The 19,044-nt window shown below is 35.2% G+C and overlaps 1 long non-coding RNA gene across 2 annotated transcripts; it reads right to left on the reverse strand.

The window, feature by feature from the left end:
- Positions 1–2,100: 2,100 nt before the first annotated feature.
- Positions 2,101–8,091, reverse strand: LOC125246116. 2 transcript variants are annotated; one of them, XR_007179726.1, is made up of 7 exons: positions 7,955–8,091; positions 7,477–7,536; positions 7,066–7,145; positions 6,731–6,785; positions 6,399–6,474; positions 4,292–4,360; positions 2,101–4,000 (listed from the first exon to the last, which is right to left on the reverse strand). It is a non-coding gene; the product is annotated as an uncharacterized LOC125246116 (long non-coding RNA). The 2 variants fall into 2 exon arrangements; XR_007179727.1 differs by having other exon boundaries at positions 6,899–7,145.
- Between the last annotated feature and the right edge of the window lie 10,953 nt (positions 8,092–19,044).

The following is a 19,044-nucleotide window of genomic DNA, read 5'->3' on the forward strand; positions in this document are numbered from 1 at the left end:
GTCTATGGTGTTTCCATGGTTTCTACAAAATAAAAACCGGAAACCGAGGGTTATGTGGGTTTGATGCAATTGACAGGTGACTCCTCACATGTCCCGCAGCCTTGGTTAAAATTGCAATTTTCTAACGATTTATAAATAGTTGCAAATGTAGCCCTGAGTGTTTATATTTATTATAAAAGAAAGAGAGTATTTGCCGTCTTAGCCATAGGCCTACAATTATCTTTTATAAGATTCTGTAAACCTATTAAGCGAAAGGAAAAATTATCAACGGGTTATAAAGTATTTTTTCAAGATATTTTATTGTTTGCTGCATGGTTAAAAATACTGACGCTATTCCCGAGAGGAAAAATGATTGCGTATACATCGCATTTTATTATTACATTCAGAAATAATGTAAATTATCGGTAAATAAAATAAAATGTTTACAAATAGCCTAGCCTATATAGCTTTGTTTATAATGTTTGTAAACATAATAGAACAAATCTGCCCTATTTTATTTTACCACAAAAGCTCTAAAATTAACAGTTGGACTATTCAGGCTATAAACGTCAAGCCAAAACGAATAAAAAAAATATTTTCTTTTTTAATGCCATTCCAGCTTCTATTGCTATTCAAGGCGAGAAACAGGTTTATTTATTGGAAATAAAACTAAATAAGATGCAAAACAAATTAATTTAAAGTGAATCTGAAGCCTACTTTTCTCATTCGGCACGGTTTCCATTTTCGAGACGAATGACAAACTATATTTTATTATATGAGCTTTACTTCACTCACATTATCGACATCATCCTTCACATAACAGCACAGTGAGGCGGTGGACACGGGTGCTAAACGGCAGATTGTATTAGGAATTGATTTGAGCAGTGTAACGTTTGGTTTATTGTATTTTATTTTCATGTTTAACAGGCTGCGATATCAAGTAATCAATGCAAGAATTTGTGTGTGCGCGCGCGTGAGGCGCCGGCACGAGCACTGGATTTTTTTTCCTTCTATAAAGGCCAGAACACACCAAGCCGACGCCGACGAACTAGTGGAGACAAAAGCAGACTGCAGGGTTGGCTCACGTCGGCAGCGTCTGTGTTGAAAGTTGCCCTACTACACCAAACCGACGCTAAACAGCCGACGGCCAAGTAGCATGTCAGTTCTGCGCCTGCGTGAGATGAAATGCCTTTCCGAAACAGCAGGCGGCAGTAGCTGAACAGAAAATCAGAATGATCAGATGGCCCGACGGCCCGACGAGGTCCAACGCCGATTCAACATGTCAAATCGGCCGAAACAAAGCCGACGAGGACCAACTTCAGCTGACGGTGCGGAACACACTGAGAAAACTTAGTCGGCCGACGAAGAAAAACTGCCCGACGGCCGACCGTCGGCTTGGTGTGTTCCTGCCTTAAGACAGTAAACTGTCTCCGTAATTTATGGTCATACAGGTAAAAGCAAGACATCATTCATACATTTACAAAAGACATTCTAACGAAAACAAGAAGAACGTCTGTTTCCTTTTCTAGATATTTGGAGTGTGCCACAATGAACCACTTTCGTTTTGTTAAACTATAGACCTAATTATTTAAGTTAAATATTTTGCGTATCCTATAGGCCTATAATAACCCAGATAGCAAACTGACATAGAATCAACGTAGAAACGACGTTTCTCGTGACATCGAAACGATGTTGATCTCCGACGTTGATCCGGCATCAGTTTGCTCATCGGGGTAATGTTGAATCAACGTCAGACACTCCATTCAAATCTAACGGAAAATCGACGCAATTGGTTTGTTTACCGAACGTTGAAACGATGTTGATTTTCGGATGGTTGAAACGACGTTATAGAATCGACACATATTCAACATAAAATCGATCTAATTGGTTTGCTTACCTAACGTCGAAACGATGTTGATTTCAGTTGAGTGAAACGACGTTGTAGATCAACACGTATTCAACATGAAATCGATCTAACTGGTTTGCTTATTACCAACGTTGATGTTGATTTCATTTGGGTGAAATAACTCTATACAATTAACACATTTTCTACTTATTTTAAAAATCTCAAACACTTAATACTAAACGATAAGCCTGTTTACAAAATAATCACACATCACAATCAGTTAACATTGCTTTAATATTTACAAAATACAGTTACAAATAGCCTACATCGTTAGAGCATACAAACCTTCTATACAAGACTAACATAGAAAAGGCATTTACACTCAAATACACACAAAGAGGTATAAAAGTTAATTATAGGCTATTATAAATAATAAGTTACAAATTAAAAGCAATATTTACTCAAGTATAAAACTGGTCATGTTCTTTTGTACCAAATGTGTTATTTTTATTGGAGCACAAAAGGAGATGTAAGGCAGAACATCAAGAGACTGACAGCCTGAGTCAGAATACACTATCACTGCTTCTTTTCTAATGGTGACTGAGACTATGTGACTCTCTCCTTTTGTGTTCAACAAAAATAAAGACATATGGGTCAGTAGATGATTTATAAAGAAATCTTACCCTTGACAATGGAGGACAGAAGAATATAGCAGATGAATTGGTTTTCCTTTGCAATTAAAATGTAAGTTCCTTGCTCTTGTAACAACAGGGATGTAAACTCATCAGGGGTGAAAATGGTGACAAAGATGTAACCCGCAATTTCAATACCATGGACAATGAAATATATTTTTTTAATTACTTTTTTAATTTCAAAGTTTATGAATATTTTATTTATTTTATAATTATTATTGACATATCAAAATTAAAATATTTCATTTTTATCTAAATGTAAACAGGTGGTTCTCTAGCAGAGTAAAAACAAAACTCTGAATACAGAAAGCAATGTGCATATTTATTATAATATTGCTCATTTATTATAAGTCTATAGCCCCCAGCTGTTAGAATAGCGACTCAATTATGCACATGCTGTATTGTATCTAGCATTATTGTAGTGAAACTGAACACCCGACAGTGGAAGGTGTAGACAATATTTCAGTGAAGTCATCAAAATGTTTTAGGAGTTGAAAACTTAGTTCCTTTCTCTCTCAAAAACACAACACAACAGTTACACCTTTTAAATTTCGGAGTGTCTATTTACATAAAGTGCAAATAGCGTCCCTTGTTGGCAAACGCTATTTACACTAGCTTTTGGGCCACTCAAGTTTTAAAAAAGAAGCACAGAAGGCAACGTCTTTAGTGACAGCAGTAGCGAGTAGGGAGTTCTGACTTTTGATGCAGGTTCAAATTGCAAAGAACTGATACTTTACATGGTGTAAATAGAATCTATCACTGTTTTCACCTAGTGTAAGAAAATGTGCTATTGTCACTTAGTGCAAATACAAATCACAAATTAAGAAACTCATAGGCTCAATTTTTTTTAGACTAAAATATTGAATGTCAAATAGTAGCATTTATAATAAATATTTAGCTACTGTTCATTTCTTGCCAAAACCATACTTCTACAGTGCATGTAATTTCAGGGTGGTGCGGTGTTGATTACTGATTGATTAATAATGACAAGATCAGATTGTCAGATTGTATATCTTTACATTTTGAATATATTACTGTTTGTTAAAATTTGAATTCATGTTAATAAAAAATATGCTGCAAAGTGTGACATATCAGGACTGTTACAGTGTCCGAAGAACATGGCTTAAATGTGAGCATATGAATTTCTTAATTTGTGAAATAGGATTTGTGCACCTCCAATGAAGAATTTGAAAAGGTGTAACAGCTGTTTTTGTAACTGGAGAAAAAAGTTTGCAACTTTTAAAAATTCTTTCAAATTTTTTAATAAAAAAAATAATAATAATAATAATTTACTGATGTTTGACTATTCTTTAGAAAATCCCACTATCACAGGTGCTCAGTTTTGCTATAGCAATACCCTCACAGAGCATGGTAGTAATCAGCCATCCTTTTAAAAGCAGAGGTCATTGTGGTGTACTGTTGGTACATCTGTCCAGGCCAACATCTGATGTCCTGATGCCTTCAACTGGGGATCCCTGAGATCCTGCAATAGAAATAGTACAGATCAAAATCATACATCATACATACCCATTACAAAGTATCTCATCTGGTAACACAAATTATCATTCCAGGTTTAGTTTGTTTAGCTCAATATACAAAATTTGTGGCATAATAATGCCCAAAAGAAATGATTTCAACTCGCTCCTCTGAATATTCCTTTAACCTGGCATTTTGTGAGAAGACCAATGACCTTGTCACGTCTTCTTTTACATTGTAATTTTCATATAAGATAAATAATTAATGCAAAATATGAAACATCCATGTATTTACAAACCTCATTTGGATAAATACAATGGTGGAAAACTTGAATCAGTGTTACACAGGAAAGCCTGTCAGTGATGTGCTGTAAAGTAAAAGGAAATAAATAAATAAAGGTGAAAGACACCGATAACACTGTAAAACTGTATTTTCATAGTGGGTCCTTTTATAATAAAGTCATTATATTATGTTTTTAAAAGATCTTGTTAATTTTGTTTAATAATATGAACAATATTAATAGTAGTAATAGTAGTAGTATATATAAATGCTAGAAAAATTTCACCATGAGCTGTTTGCATGAACATAATGAGAACAGAAAGTAAAAAACAGCTCCATCTGAAACTTTTCAATCAAATCAAAGGAGTACAAGCTCCTGTTCTAAAATTATAGTACACATGACACACAAATGAGAGGTACAGTCTCTCCCTAATCTTACAAAATAACAACCATCCTGACAAACACATGTTGTATGAAGACTAGAGTTGGAATAAAACACCCCTCCTAGTCCTCACATATCATATAAAAGTGAATATGAAAAAGAGTTATTTTTGTAGTTTCCCCTCCTCAAGTCCATACTGTCCATTCATCTTCAGGAAGCCATCTTTCAGCCTCCATGCAGTGGTTGGGTAAAGCTACATTAGGTTAGGACAGCCTTAAGAAGTTATTTCATGTGACTCATAGAAGTTATGTCAGTTATGTCATATGGGTAGGGATAAGTATCTTACAGTTCTAACGGTATTGCTACTGTTACTTACTGATCGGGTACTTCAATGCTATTCTTATCGGTTCTTTTTATTATATACAAATTAAGAACATAATTAATATTGCTTTATAGATGAAATCAACTGAAGATAAAAGACATTAAATCTCTCAAGATCTCAGCAGAGGAGGATTAAACAACTCTAAACAACAACTAACACTTTTTTTGTGTCACGCCTCAACAGCTAAAAGCTGACCGACTGTTGCAAAGCACTTGGTCTACGTCAAAAATAGAACGGGGAACCCGCTTACTGTCAGGAATTTGTTGTGTTGCGTCACTCCTCATCCAGTGTAGACAATATCACAGATTATAACGGGTTCTATTATTAAACATGCTGAGATGTTACTGTTTATGTGATCACAGATATCCCGTACATCGCAGCACACATGAGCTTTTGAAGCAGTCTGTCTCAATCGAGATGTGTTATAGGCTGCCCACAATAGGCGTGGCAATATCCATCGGCAACTGTAACAGATTTTAGATTTTTGATTTTTCATCTTGGGATTTCAAACAGAAACAAGATTTTTCTTATCCCATTGGCAGATAATTTTGCTTGTTTTAAGCAAAAACTCTCTCTTTTTTTTTTTTCCCCCCAGAAAACAAGAAATATTTTATGTAATTTTAATTATCTAGAAAAGGCATCTTGATTTAACAATTTCTAGATATTTGGAATATAAACAATACAAAAATACTAAGTAAGAAATTTTTTTTGTAGTGCAGGACATTTTTAAATATATCTCCGATTGTGTTCATCAGAAAGAAGAAAGTCATATACACCTAGGCTTGATGGTGAGTAAATCATGGGATAATTTTCATTTTTGGGTGAACTAACCCTTTAATATCTTCTTTTATCTTTGGTTGATTTCATCTAAGGCTGTGGCTGGAAGTTTTTCTCTTTTTCTGTTGTTGTTGTTTCTTTCCTTCAGTAATTCTGCTCATTAACAGCAGGACTGGTTTACGTCACGTGACAAGCATTGATAACGACACAAGAGTGGGTAACTTATGTCCACCTCGTCTATAGGCAAGGACTAAAATAGAGAAATTTCATATGAATTAATATCGATTCTGGAATAAAAATGTTTTTTTTTTAAATCGTAAACAAATTGTGATAGTTAGGTGAATCGATTTTTTCCCCCCAGCCCTAACATCTATATAGCAATAAGTAGTGCGTGTAGTTTCTCCAGTACCGACGGCAGAACCGATAATGTTCAAGCTTATCGATACTCCGGTCTTTCATAATTTAGCCCCAGGGCCTGTTTAATACCAGATTTCGGTACCCATCCCTACATATGGGTGAGTTCATAAGGATGAAAGCTTGAGTCAGTCTCTTGATTTGCGACTGTGCAGCTATTGTGAAACTCACCATCTTCATGTATCAAGTGTGAATGGCATCTTGTCCTGAAGAATCACAGCTCCAAACGCTAGAGATTACATCTCATCTGGTAACAAGAGTACAGCCATAACTGTAAGAACTCTAATGATATCTTTACCCCCTGATATTGCATTGATGATATAAATTCAAACATATTAGAGGCATAGAGTATGAGCAATGAGTAAGCTGGCCAAATTTCTGAGAAAAATAACTTACATGCCTAAAGTTGTCGACCCCCTGAACCACAATCAGCATTTATAAGTAAAAAGTATTTAAGAATATATCAGTAAAAAATACATGCACGTATACAAATAAATAAATACCTTTGAGTGGAACAGTATGGCGTCTCTTCACTTGAAAACATAACTCAAAACAGACCTAGAGAAATACAATAAAAATAAATTAACGACCATGATATCCTGTTATCATAATAGTTAAATAAATGATTATAACTACAAGCATTATAACATTATACTTGTCACCTATGTTACCTCTTTTAGCTGATTATTTAGCCTACAGGCCTTTCAAGGACAATCTCACTGAAACAACCCGGGGTTAATGATTTTAAAATGTGAGACTTCTTTCAAAAACAAGTAAAAACCTTACAGACCCACAACTTTTCAACAGTAGTGTACTGAATGATTGAGGTTTTGCTTACTATAGTCATCTGGTTCATGGCCTTTGACAGGAGGTCGCTCAGCTCTGCTGGGGTGCAGGAGGCCATCAGCATGGAAGGATCTAGGAACAAAACATGCAATTTGTCTCAGAGCCAACAATATTTACTACAGGTTTATTACAAGGAACCAAGCTAGAGCAGAGGTGGGAAGAATAATATACATAATATTAAAAAATAATTTCTTAAGTTAACAGAATTTATATTTTTAGTATTAGAATTCACTATTGTACACACAGTGTCACTTACATTTGGATGTCAAAGACTTCTTAATAAATTAAAAATATAATATAATAATAATTTTGCAAAAGAAAACTGCGGATGCATGGTGATATAGGTTAGATATATTGTGAAATAAATGCATATTAAATTATTTAATGAGCTTTCTCAGTTCACCTGTGTTTCCTCCTCCTCTGTCAGCTTCCCCTTTGTTGTAGAGGGGGTTTTCTGTCTCCCCTGAAATTACATTAGAGATCAAAACATGTTTGAAATAGTTTCAGTTCATTTTCGCGCTCATGTAAGTGACGTCACCGATTAACGGTACAGAAAGAGCATACTTTTAGTTTAAATAAATAAATATGTTTACTATCATTCATTGATAACTTGCCAGCAGAACTTTACAAAACTATCAAAACATCTCATCTACACATAAAGACGCGATTAAAAGCCCAAACTTTCATTAAACAAGAGCTCAAACTATAGTTAACGTTAGCCAACCGCTTCTGAAAACGGTTGAGATGCTAACGGACTTTTTCAAAGACACTAAATAATTTCTTTTAAGTAAATATTCAACAGAAGTGTGTCAATTACACTTAAGAAAAGTGTCAGTAACAGTTTTATATACTATGTGTGTGATTTTATGGACTAAACTTACCTAAAATCAGTGAAAACAACAGCGAGACGGAGTCTTGCTGCCTGACGTTTCCCCGTTTCCATGGCAACTCAGATCCGCTCCAGCGTTTCGCGCACGCGCATTAAAACACGCCACAGTCACGCAGCATTTACAAAACATTTACATTATGTAAATAAATACATCTATAATTAAAACAATACATCATTTAAAATAATTAAATAATTATTAAATCATGAATTTAAAATGCATTTTGTAGTTCTATCGACCCATTCGTGCAAAATGAGAAAGTGAAACTTTAAAAGAACTTCTTTATATTTTTTGAAAACGTGCTTGGAGTATTTTTATACCAACACTTTACTTTTGTCATATATATATATATATATATATATATATATATATATATATATATATATATATATATATATATATATATATATAAAGCCAGTTTTTTTGTGCTTTCAGATTCTCTTTAACTGTAAAAATAAAAATAAAAATAATAAATAAATAAATAATACAATATATTAGATTTTTTTCATGTCCACTACAATGAGCACAGGACGGAAGCAACAACAACAAAAAAATTGTAACCATACAGTATTATGAGATAGAGTTCAAACACAGTATGTGAACTAGCCTTGAAGATTTTGATTATAACACATACTGAAACAATGAACAATGGCAATCAGAATGAAAAAATGTAAGATAGGATGGAGTCTCAAAAAACATTTTGATTCTTTTTGTTGGTCGAGTGGGTGAATTATGTGTGTACTTGCTGGTTTTGATAAATATGTGATTGTGTGCATATAGCATCCAGGCATCAGTGTGTGTGTGTGTGTGTGTGTGTGTGTGTGTGTGTGTGTGTGTGTGTGTGTGAGTTTGTTTATATTACATTGTGGGGACCAAATGTCCCCACGATGTAATATAAACCTGAGTTCACCTACATCGTGGGGACCGGCCACCGGTCCCCACAATGTAAATTAATTATTAAAAATACTAATTTAGGGTTAGGGGTAGGGTAGGGGGATAGGAAGTACGGTTTGTACAGTATAAAATGCATTGCGGCCTATGGAAAGTCCCCACAATTCACAAAAACCTAACATGTGTGTGTGTGTGTGTGTGTGTGTGTGTGTGTGTGTGTGTTGCTTTGTGTACACTCATAGTCATTTCACATTCATTGTTTCACAATATTGTCTCTTGTTAAAAACTATACATAACATGATTCATGAATAGGTTATATTTTTTAAATATATTTTTACATATGTACACAGGCCTATTTATACATGTAACATGAAGATCAATTTTTAAGCTTTATGTTCTATGCATTTTTAAAATATAAACAGTAGGCCTATATATATATATACATTTATAAATACACACACACACATATATATAAGACTTCAGATGCAAAAGCCTCTAAGTGCCATCTGGAATTCTTATAAAATGAGCATTTTTATGAAGCTTATATGTTTATGTTCAGTTATTTCACTTTAATGGCAATGAAAAGGACCTATTAATTGCCATTCAAGTGAAATTACTGAACCTACGAGCTTGATAAAAATGCTCATTTTAGAAGAAAATTTCAGATGGCACTTAGAGGCTTTTGCATCTGAAGTCTTCATAATATTAACAATGTTTCTCATACAGTATGTTGCATTTATGGTTTTCATTAACGCTCCTTCTCGTGTGTTTTATGACCTGCCTGCGATACCGTTTGAGCAATCTTCGGTAGGCTATGCTTTCATTTAATATTAAAATGGATGGCATAAAAAAAATAATAAAAAAAAAATCACGGAAACTTTGAGGACTGCTCATTTTATCAGTGTCAGAGCCTGCTAGATTTCGCTGCTCAGTTATGTGGATTTATTATAGCCACTTCTATAAACTTGTTTAATTTACTTAAATAGGGTTTTTTTTATAATGAATTAAAATTATATCAGTATAAGACAAAATACATGCACGTCCTATTCCGTCCGAAAAGGGATTTATAGTGCATGCAATGTCCGATTCCAAGTTTCAACATTTATCAGACGTTATGATTTCGATCATATGCGTCGGAGTAGCTATCAGTCGATGAAACAACCTCATTTCGACATTGAATCGATGTTATATTTTCGACGTAATAACGTTCTGATGTTCCGATCAAATAGTGAACGTTGAATCAACATTGAAATTTGATCGGCGACTGATACTGATCTTTACAACCAAAAATAAACGTTGAATCGACGTCTGTTTGCTATCTGGGAATATATTTATATGCGTTATGTAGGCCTATAGTTTTATTCTGTTTTCTCCATTCACAGAAGCGCTGCAGGTGCGTGATTTCGCTGGATTCAAAACACACAAGCAATTAGCCTACTTGACATTAATTTTCACTTAAATGTAGGCCTAATGCTTGACGGTTGGTGACATATATCATCGGAAAAACTAACGCCAGGGCATTGCCATTGTGACTTACCTAACCGATTTGACAGCTGAGCCTGAGCGCGGGCATTTCACACACTGCGGGGTCGTTCTTCATTTGTGGTGGCAGATGGTGTCCCTCTACTTTACAACAGTTGAAATAAACTTTAAATACCAATAAATTATACAATTTTTGCATGTTTGTATTCTGTAGGATAAACACAATTTGTGCACTATTACATTTTTGTTTTAATTTACATATTTAATTAAGTTTGGGAGATTGCATTTGTAATAAAATATGCATGTTCCCATTAAATTGTTTTAAAAATATATATTTTGTAATATTTAAGAAAAAGTAGTGTCCCCCAAATTCATGTCTGTGGTGTTACAACAATGGACGTCGCCCGTTTAAAAAAATGGGGAAACCTATTTGGACTGCTTCCTGTGTGTAAAGGTCATTGCAGGTGCTGGTTGATCTGAGCGGTGCATCATGACATTCTTTCTTATTAATTTTCTTAAAGTAAGCTAAATTTCTGACAATTTCATGTGTCGCAGTTTATTAGTGTCCGTGGTGTTATGTTGATAACTTGCAGATTTTACATATTTTAATCAAAATTGATAAATACATACTTATTAATATTTACAAAATGTCCCCTGATCTTGAAATCATCATGGCAGCCTTTTAGAAAAGACTGGATTTAGGCTATTTTGTCTGTGGAGTTACTGTCTTTTCTGGTAACACCACAGGATCTATAGTAACTCCAACATACAACCAGAAATGTTGTATTTTTAATAAAACACATCCCAGATAGCAAGCACTTTTGGGCCGATTCCGGCAGAAAAGCGGCACTGTCGGCTCACTGTCGACGTCGATGAAAAGATAATGGGCCAGAACTCTGCCGACTGTACTCAACGCATCTGGCTGACAGACAGCGTTTTCTTTATGGGCCGGTCTCGGCTGAAATGGTTGTACTCGCGGCAGGTCCATATAACTCTGTATAGATCTATCGGCCCGAGTTCGTTTCGTAATAGACGGACCCCCAAATAACAAGCACTTTTGGGCCGATTCAGGTTTAAATGCGCTAACATCGACTCATTGTCAGAATCAGTGAAAAGTTAATGGGTCAGATCCGTGTCGACTGTATGGCTGACAGACGAAATTTTCTGAATGGCAGTCACGACTGAAAACTCGTTATGTGTTTTCGGCCCGAGCTCGTTTGTCACAGGCGGACCACTGCTGGAATTAAGGACTTCAGCCGCCTGAAAAAGAGTTTTGGCGGTTAAATCCTGAGGAGAATCCCGCAGTGGACATTTCATGATCGAGAGAAAGGATCAGCTGCAAAATTAATTAATGGATTAATTAATGGTTTGCAATGATAACATTGCGTCAGTACCCAGAGAGTGATAGTTTTGAATAACTTATGTTTATTAGAACAACTGCTGAGCTCTGGAGTACTGTTGGCTAATGCAGTGATATCAAGTTATATTTTGTTTACTAAAATCAGTCAGTCAATTCATCTTTTCCAACGAGTGATTATTGAATTGAGTCGGAGTAAGTTATGCTGTGGCGCCATAGGCCTAACGTATAGCACAACGTTTCGGGTGGAAGAACTTGCTTTTTCCTCCACAAAAACTTTCTATTAATAATTGTTAACATAAGAGCAATAATAATTCTGTAATGCAATTGCAGCCCTCAGTTCTTTTTTATATATAGGGTATGGCATTATGCAATTTTGTGTAGGCTAAATACTTAAACGTGCTGCTTTAAACAGTCTGTGTCAAACATAAATGTCATGTCAGATGTCACTTATGTTCTACCTTTGCAGTGTAAAGATGGCTTTTCTTGATGTAAAAAAAAAGCCTCTCAAATAATGCCTCTTACTGGAAAAGTTAATTTCTGACCCTGGTAATATATATCCCATACAATATGTTTAAAATCATAGTACTTAATTTATTTTACTGTAATGGGGATTTCTATGATTTTGAGCGATCATAAACTAAAGTTTAACCTGAACGCACTGTTTGGAGTCTGACACCTAATCTTTTCTACAGATATTTTAAACTCATGCATAAACTCTGGATGCAGTTTATCAAATATATAGGTGTTAAAGAAACTGCAATGCTTAAGATTTAATAATGACCTAACAATATGTATTCCTTTATTTCAAAGCAGTTCAGAGAAACCCTGCTGAAATGGAGGATGAGGGTACCATGAAGAGGTGGCTGCAACTGGGAGCAAATTAAAAGGGCGGATGCAAGGTACAGTAGGTGGCCATCCAAAACGGTGTTTCTACCGCCGCCGCCGCGTCGCAAAGTGCATTTGCAGCTTTTGACCGCTGAGTGGCGCTTTAACCACATGTTATCCAACAAATGCGTCAAAGCACATTTATCTTTATGCAAAATGTATTTTTTCTCACATATTAGGCCTATATTTATCACAAATACATTTTTTTATTTATATTTTAAACTCCTTTAATAAAACAACATGGATTTTTGACACGCACATAGGCTACTTTGTTATTCGTTACCTGTCCTTTATTTGACAGATAGCCTAACTACTTAGGAAAAATATAGCCTATCTGATTAATAAATTGTTGCGTGTTTCATGAATTATATCCTTTATTTTAGTAAAACGTGAGTCACTGAATAATTTCGCTCCCATTATTAAGGCACGATTTAGCTAAATCATTGAAACTAAAAAGAATGAACGGATTAATAAAACATCATAAAAAAACTGCAACACCTGCAGCCGCATTTAAATGCAGGAGTGTATTCTATTCCTTAAAATATCAAATTCAGAAACAACACATTCCAGCGGATAGATCGCCTCTTATTTAACACAGACCTACGAATTTATTATCGAATTGAGATATTTCTTTCTTTTTAGGTACAATTATTCGCTGAGTTTAAGTTCATTTCTTGAGACATTTCAGTTTCTGAGAGACAGCTGAAAGCGCACCCTGTTTTTTATTTTATTTTACAACTAAAGCACAAGGTTTTGTTGTTATTGTGAGCGTACATAAATAAAAGTAGACCATTTGTAGTCTTGCACTAATCTGTAGGCTATCGCCAAAAATGACGGAAGGCCTGTTTTAAGTTGTTTCAACTGTCATGAGGAGAAAATCCATCAGAACGCGCCGGCGCTTTCGTCGGCCAGAGGGATAAAAATATAACCAATTTAGCTTCATATTTATATTTAAATATTGGGCTATAGCCTAATATAATTTTTTTAAAGATGTCACCAATGTTGATTATGAAAAGTGAATAGCATGACAGATGCGCAATATTGGGAGACAAATCCAGCGGGTTAGACATGTGTTCGACCACTTCAATAAGTTTTGTTTTATAGTAAGTCTTTCTTTAAAGTGAATTTCGTTTTGTAGAAATTGTATCTTAATTTCAATCAATGTTTCATCAACCAATTGCCTATATTTAATAATTAGGAAGAAAACCATGAACGTCGGGTGTGGAATGGATTGAAGTGCGTAACAAACGAAACCATGTTTCCGCGGCCTTTGAATAAGGCTGAAGCAATATACGTCTTTCTGTTTTTATTAAATTTCTTAAATACGTGTCTTTATTACTTAATTAATTGATAAGATGTTTTGGTCTAACAATATATTTTAGCTGCTCTAAATTCTAAGTTAGACACAAATTTGCGTAGGCCTAGGATATAGGCTATATAAGGTTCCCTTAGACAAGCGCGTAAATTGCTGTTTCGGCCGCAAATTTTCAGTAATTTCGATCGGTGCATCAAATGATATATAGGCCTAAACTAAATTCATGTATTTACAGTAAAAGAATAAAGAAATAGCCTAACTCTAGACTTATTGGCTATGCTATTTACGTTTGGGCAATATATAATAATAATAATAATAATAATAATATCTCAGCAAAGACCGAACATATTTATTTGTCTCGGCACACGACCGCTAACAGTAACACAGTAACAGCGCATCAAAGCTTGCTGTTGTCTTGGCTACCTTACAAACGGCGATGGAAACAACAGTGAATTTTCCCCCCTTTTGTGGTAATTTAGCACTAGTTTCTATGGCATTCTGCTTGCATTTTGGGGCTTCAGTTGGATGCTTTATTTTTATCCTTGGTCAATTGAGTTTAGTTCTAAAAAAAGCAAAGGCTAGTAAATAATCTGCGACGGGGCCCATCATAGGGTGGGGGCTGCGGGGGTGTCCCGTATGCCCATGATGTAATGGTAATACATCGCTTACAAAGGGTTCATGTTAACTACTGTATGATTATCAGACGATTTTAATGTGTTAATGTTTCAACTATATCGTGCAATTATAGCTATGTAACAATCTGATAAACTGTAATTGTGCCGTTTGTATCCATTAACACGCTCATAAACATTACAAAAAGAAATGTCATGCCATAAGCTACACAAATACGAACAAAAATCCGTTGATATCCCAATAATCAACATTTTGTTATTCAACAAGTGCTAGGCTTAAGATAAAAAGTTTCTGCTATAGAGTTTGCGCCTAATCTGACTCTCCACAATGGGCTACACAATGCATATGAATATTTTATAGGCCTATTTGTATTTTGACTGCAGTTAGAGCAAAATGATGAGAACATGTTTAACATCGGAAGTTTAAGATTCTTTATTAAATATTCTTACTTTATGCAAAACATATATGCATCTGTACATTGTACTTCTATCATAACATAAATCATTAAATTATAGGTCAAATGAACCGTACAAACCCAATCTTGTTTTTTTTGCTATTTATTTAGGCCTATTTATTTATATCAGCAGATCTGTGTTGATTCAGTTCATTTCAGTAACTGCTGATGTTGCAAACTGTGGTTAAGCTGTAAAGCAGCTGGAAAGAATTGACCAAGATATGTAACATTATGGCTCCGTATTATTAGAACAATAACCGTACAGAATCTTTACTGCCATCCAATGTTCCTTAAAGACAAAGAAATAAAATAAAAATGTTAAAGAAAAACAAACAAAAACAACAAACCGATTGTGTTCTATTTATAGTCTATATCAATGTATACTTTTTACATTATCTTGTGTGTATAAAAAGCACTCACCCAACCTAACAGTGCTTGCTCTGCAACACTTGACAAGTTTGAGATAGGGGGAAGGGCGCTTTGTTTAAAATGTTTGTCACCAAAGCCATTAATCCAGAGGGCGGGAGACTCAAAATATTAGCCTAAGCTATGCGCGACCTTTTTGCAATCTTGGTGCTTTTTGTTAATTTTAACATCCTGATCTGATCATATGAAATAAGCAGACGAAATACACAATTGTTAGACTCTGTTATGAGTATTTGCAGTAAGTTTCTTTATTTATTTGTGTTATGGGGATTTGCAGAAGTTCCGAATGGGATCAACCCTCCCCCCGCGCGTTTGCCGGCGTCTGCTGCTGCCGAGCAGAGTATGTGCGAAGTTTTGACTGGAGCGAGGAGGGATTTTTTAAAAGTCGGAGCGTCGTGTTTTTTTTTTTTAATCTGCAAGAAATGTTATGAGTTTGGCGTGTGGTAGGAAAAAAAGTTTGCACAATAAGCCACTACGCAAATTTGTGTCTAACTAGACCAGCTAAAATATATTGTTCGACCAAAAACATCTTAGCAATTATTTAAGAAATAAAGACGTGTAATAAAGTAATAAATACATTTAATTAAAACAGAAAGACGTATATTGATTCAGCCTTAAAGGCCGCGGAAACATGGTTTCGTTTGTTACGCACTTCAATCCATTCCACACCCGACTTTCTTGGTTTTCTTCCTATTTATTAAATATAGGCAATTGGTTGATAAAACATTGATTGAAATTAAGATACAATTTCTACAAAACGAAATTCACGTTAAAGAAAGACTTACTGTCACAGAAACGGTCTCTGTGGCTCCCTCCGATCACCACCTGAGGGCACCATCTCCGGAGTACTAGTCGTCTCATGGACTACATTTCCCATACCCCGTACCTGGGCTGATTAGCCACGCCCACACTTCCACCTGCTGCTCATTCCCAGGACTATAAATGACTCTCAGCACCATTCATTATTCGCGAAGTCTTGATTTGCTATGCATTCATTTCTGAGCGTTTTCCCCTGTGTTTTGATTCTCTCGTGTATGACCTTGGACTGCCCTGGACCTCCGCTCTCTGTCTGCCGCCTGCCTTGTGACTATTCTGCCTGGACTTTGATTACCCTTGTTTTGTCTGCCGCCAGCCCTGATCTGTTGCCTGTTACCGTTTCTGACTCTGCCTTGCCTACTACATTGCTGTTGCTGTTTTCTGACCCCTGCCTGTACGACTACGATATTAAAATAAAGCTGCGAATGGATCTTCCCGAGTCTGCCTCGTTACACTTACTATAAAACAAAACTTAATGAAGTGGTCAAACTTATGTCTAACCCGCTGCATTTGTCTCCCGACATTGCGCATCCGTCATGCTATTCCCTTTTCATAATGAACATAGGTGAAATTAAAATAATAATAATAATAATAATAGGCAATAGCCCAATATTTAAATATAAATATGAAACTAAATTGGTTATATTTTTATCCCTCTGGCCGACGAAAGCGCCGGCGCGTTCTGATGGATTTTCTCCTCATGACAGCTGAAACAACTTAAAACAGGCCTTCCGTCATTTTTGGCGATAGCCTACAGATTGATTCAAGACTACAAATGGTCTACTTTTATTTGTGTACGCTCACAATAACAACAAAACCTTGTACTTTTGAATAATAAAATAAAATAAAAAACAGGGAGCGCTTTCAGCTGTCTCTCTGCGAGAAACTGAAACGTCTCAAAAATGAACTTAAACTCAGCGAATAATTGTACCTAAAAAGAAAGAAATATCTCAATTCGATAAGATATAGGTCTGTGTTAAATAAGAGGCGATCTATCCGCTGGAACGTGTTGTTTCTGAAATCATGGCCAGTGCTCGTTGCTGCTGTTATCAGTTCTCTTGGCGCTCGTACACACGCGCAGTTTTCACACAGACAATCGAGCGTTTCGGTCTGGTAAAAGCACAAAACAAAATGTACACAACGTGTCCTTGCTCTTGATGTACAATCACAGATGAACACCTTTGGTTTTAATGAGTAAATTTGCCAAAATATTTGTTCCTGCCGGTATTTTAGTCTGCGATATCAAAATCACTAACATTACATAGCATAGCCTATATAATAGGCAATAAATAAATAAATAATAATCAAGAACAATAAAAAAATCAAGAACAATAGCAGTTAATAAGAATTATTGCTCTTAATGCGGTCTTAATGCTGGACCATTCTTATTTCGCTCCGCATGTGGAACTTGAAGGATTTTTTTTTTTTTGCTAAGAGCAAACCAGAATGAAAATATTAGCCTAAATTTATAATCTGTGTGTGTGTGTGCTCCTAATATATATATATATATATATATATATATATATATATGCCTAATGACTGTTTAATGACAATAGCATGCAGTAAGACTTTGTGTAAAGGTCTTTCTTTTAATTTCTGATGGAGTAGGCCTAGCCTAAGACTATCCCACGTTTTGAAATTAACTCTCACTTTATATTTTCTAATGGTTTTTAAGGATGTTAAAATGTTATATTATAATGTTATTGTTGTTTTACTTCGTCCTTTCATCTCCGTTTACAAACCGACATTTTATTATTACAGTCACTTTCCAATCCGTCCCTTTGTGCCACCTGGCGGTAGTTTTTTACACGCGACTGAATTTCAGTTAACGCAACGGCCCTGCGGCGGCGGTAATACCCATTTTGGTTGTCCACCTACTGTAAGTCTTAGTGTTGTTCAGGGGCCTCATGTATAAAACTTTCCGTAGATTTCATCCAAAAAGTGTGCACACAAACATTTTATATAGGTTTATAAAGCAATGTGTACGCCAGAACCTGCACAAAATTATCTTTATAGAAGAAGAAGTTTATGCATACATGAATCTCCACCATGTCTCCTCCCAGAAATCATCATATATGGAGCTTACAACACCTAGTTTTATTATGCATTACGTCATCTGCATATCATTTCCATGCATATTCCCATCCACATGACACCGTGTTTAACTGTACAAGACATTAGGAAAATATGACAATAAATGCTGTCACATTACATTGCTAAAAATTATTCACTCTCCTTGTCTTGTTTAGAAAAACATAAATCATATAAAACTGTTCAGAATGTTTTCAATGAAGAGTTATTTTAGTTCTTTTTCACTGCCAAATTGTATTTTTTTTTTTTTTTAAATAAAATCAAATTTATGCAATTTTGCCTATAAAGTAAACAGCCTATATTTTAGGATGTTTATTTATTTTTCATTGAAACAGGCTGCCTTATTTTTGCATTGTAAATTATTGTACGACTCAGCGCATCACTGACAAACATTTTAAAAATAAAACGTGTGTATCTTACCATTTCCTTCTAAATCTAGCCTTCAGATACAATGGCATTTTTTATAATATTGGGAAGACCATGAAATGTGTTATCTTTAGGCTACTGTTTGTCTGGACGATCACCGAGCGACTCCTTCAGTGTCATTATGCCATTATGTTGCTAAGCTATCTGCTTAGATGAAGTATGCATCATTGATCATTATTCACGCAAAAATATTTTCTCAGAGCACGAGTTCTGCTTTGTAGAACACATTTTAAAGCGTAATTATCATGCACCAAGCATTGCTCTATATTAAAGACCCATCTCTCGTTGATTGTTAGGATTGTCAG

Source organism: Megalobrama amblycephala, linkage group LG14 (assembly GCF_018812025.1).
Source record: "Megalobrama amblycephala isolate DHTTF-2021 linkage group LG14, ASM1881202v1, whole genome shotgun sequence".
In the NCBI taxonomy this organism is placed as follows: domain Eukaryota; kingdom Metazoa; phylum Chordata; class Actinopteri; order Cypriniformes; family Xenocyprididae; genus Megalobrama; species Megalobrama amblycephala.